The sequence below is a fragment of the Protobothrops mucrosquamatus genome, unplaced genomic scaffold (genome assembly GCF_001527695.2).
Source record: "Protobothrops mucrosquamatus isolate PMUCROS unplaced genomic scaffold, P.Mucros_1.0 scaffold4964, whole genome shotgun sequence".
Classification (NCBI taxonomy): domain Eukaryota; kingdom Metazoa; phylum Chordata; class Lepidosauria; order Squamata; family Viperidae; genus Protobothrops; species Protobothrops mucrosquamatus.
In genome coordinates this window covers 12432-15623 of record NW_015390847.1, presented here as the reverse complement: position 1 = coordinate 15623, position 3192 = coordinate 12432, and positions in this window count along the sequence as shown.

Here is a 3192-nt window from a genome sequence, read left to right as displayed (position 1 = left end):
AAATAAATATTGAACACTGTCCATCTTGAATATATAATGGAAGGATTGTATGTTCATATGTTTAATGCTGTATGGAATGAAACTATGGCTGTATCTGGATGTTCTGCTTCAGATACCACGAAGCTTCCTCCCAGAAGGTAGCAAGGAAAACAGGTTGTGAAGAGGATGTGTAGTGTCCCAGATAATCTTACAGATCCTGCTCAAGCAACGCTTCTGTGCTATGTTCTGGATGGGAGGGAGGGAACTGCCAATGATCTTTTCGGCCATCCTCACCACTCTCTACACTGCCTTCCTGTCTGAAGCAGTGATGCTTCCAAACCAGACTGTGATGCTGAATGACAGGATGCTCTTGATCGTCCCCCTGTAGAAAGTGGTAAGGATAGAAGGAAGATGTGCGTTTCTCATGCGACGCAGAAAATGCAGGCGCTACTGTGCCCGCTTCACCAGTGTCTCGCTGTTGAGTGACCAAGCCAGCCTACTTGTTAACTGCACACCCAGGAATTTGATGCTGGTAACCATCTCCACAGGTGAATCATTAATGCACAGAGGAGTGTGGCTGTGCCTGCCTTTTCTGAAATCGACAATGATCTCTTTTGGGTTTTTTGGTATTTAAAACTAGGCTGTTTTCCTTACACCAGTTCAACAACCCCTTAACCTCCTTGTGGTAAGCACCCTCATTGTCATCATGAATAAGGCCTACTACTGTTGTATCATCTGCGAACTTCACAATATGGTTGGTGGCAAACCTAGCACGACAGTCATGGATCAACAGGGTGAACAGCAGCGGACTTAGGACGCAGCCCTGAGGAGAACCTGTGCTCAAGAAAATGGTATTAGAGGTATTTGTTCCAACTCGCACATATTGGAGCCTGTTGGTAAGAAAATCAAGAATCCAATTGCACAAAGGAGTGTTTAAGCTTAAAAGGCCCAGTTTGTCTACTAGATGCTGGGGAATGATAGTGTTACTGGTCATTATCTAAGGTTACCTATATGGCCTGGTAACTAAACCACCTGTCTTCCATAGTATCTTCCCAGTTGATCCAGTCTGGCAGCGTTGGTGAACTCCATATTCCTTCAGTTCAACAAGACCATCTATCAGGACCCCAGAAGTGTGCCTTCAGTGGAACACCGCCTGCCCTCTGGAAAGACTTCCCCTTGAGATTTAAATGACTGCGAAGATCTGGCTTTTTGCCCAGCTCTTTGGCAAGGGTGATTGAAGCTACCTTTAGATTATGCGGTTTGTTTTTTTCTCTTGGTTCCCATCCAGTTTCGTCATACTTGTCATCTTTATTATTTACTTTTATTGTTTTCTTGTTTTGAATTATGTATAAATGTATAAATCACCTGGCAGAATGGCACAGTCTCCAACATTTTGAGCTGCTGCCCAACTGCTACTACTATTTTGGATTTTATTTTCCTTGCAGCCCTGTTTCTTCTGCCAGTTTCTTCTCTACCACCAAATTCTGTCACTTCTGCTACAGTTTGGGTGAGTTATCCAGCTGACAGATGGACTGATGGACACCGTCCTAAGTCCCTTTACATATTTTTCCCAACATTTCTGTGGGTTAGAAAGATGAAGGGCTATATAAAAAAAACAACTCTACAAGCAGCGTCAAACAATAAAGACTGGTGTATTCACCTGACACTTTGCTATAGTTGAGTATGGATTGCTCAATTCCGTTGGCACTGGACTGTAAACTAACCACATTATTTGAGTTTGCATAACATGCAAATTTTGTGGTTTGCAGCCGTTGAATGTATTAGCCAACAGAGTAGATGTTGCAAGCATTCACATCTACCATTCCAGGACAATGAATCAATGGTTGATTCCCATTTCTAAAAACAATGATTGACAATGACTAGATTTGTCTCTTGCCTTTAGCAAAACACATGGATTTTCAGACAAGAAAGAGAACAGCAATAAAGACAATTAGGCCAGATCTTTGCATTAGCAAAGCCAACCAGAGTTTTACTTTTGCGTAATGAATTAGCCCCCAAATCCAACTTGTTCAGCATTACCTACTGGTTGGGAGAAATAAAATCCTAAAATTCGCTCTTAATTCCATCTTTTTGTACCATCATATTTCCTTTTCCCCTGAATTGCGGTTGTAGATAAAAAGAAGCTAACATGCGCAGTAACAAGATGGATCCATATTATAATTTTAATTAAAAACTATCAATTTTTTAAAAGTTTACACAATCCAATGATCTGCAACCTAATTTACCAAGCAGTCCTGAAGTAAGAGTAAAAATGAAGATATGATATATTGTCGTGTATCCTAAAGAATTTGGGTAAGAAATATCAGTGCCTTTTTTCTGAGCTAAGCAATAGCCAATTATTCCCTGGGTAGGGCTTGTATCATCCAGAACTGCATCAGGATTCTTTCCATATATATATACAGTAAGGTAGATAAAATTAACTAGAACAATTAACCAGTGGAACAACCTGCCTCCAGAAGCGGTGAATGCTCCAACACTGGAAGTTTTAAAGAAGAGACTGGACAGCCATTTGTCTGAAATGGTGTAGGGTTTCCTACCTGAGCAGGGGGTTGGACTAGATGACCTCCAAGATCCCTTTCAACTTTTTTATTATTAAATATTGTAAGGGAAACCATTTAATACTTTTAGTCTCTGTATAATTCTTGAAGGAATAGAGAATAATTTGTTGCCAGATTGTATCAAAAATAATTAGAGATGAGCATGGAAAATATCAGTCATGGCAAAGACTTCCATTCGGTTCTGGAAACGTGCATCAGGCCAGAGGATCTTTAAAAATAACATATTAAAGGAGACAAAAATAATTTACTTTTTTAAAACAGCCTTAATTAGGCCAGATCAAATAAGCTGCCTTAAGATACTGGCTGGTGCACTTTTAGCCTGAATATATCATATAATCATGATTTATTGTAAACATTGTGTACTGAATAACTGAATGCAATGTACACTAAGCCATACAAGCTTGTTTCATTTTACAAAGCATGTTGTTTGAACTAAGTTGCTATGGTTTAGTCACTATATTATGTTTAGTCACTATATTATGTGGTGTGCAAACCAAGCTGAATGGTAATTGTTCTAGTGAAGAACTGGAATCCTACATTTTCCTGCCCCTCTAATTCCTTTCCTTTCCTTTCCTTTCCTTTCCTTTCCTTTCCTTTCCTTTCCTTTCCTTTCCTTTCCTTTCCTTTCTTCCCT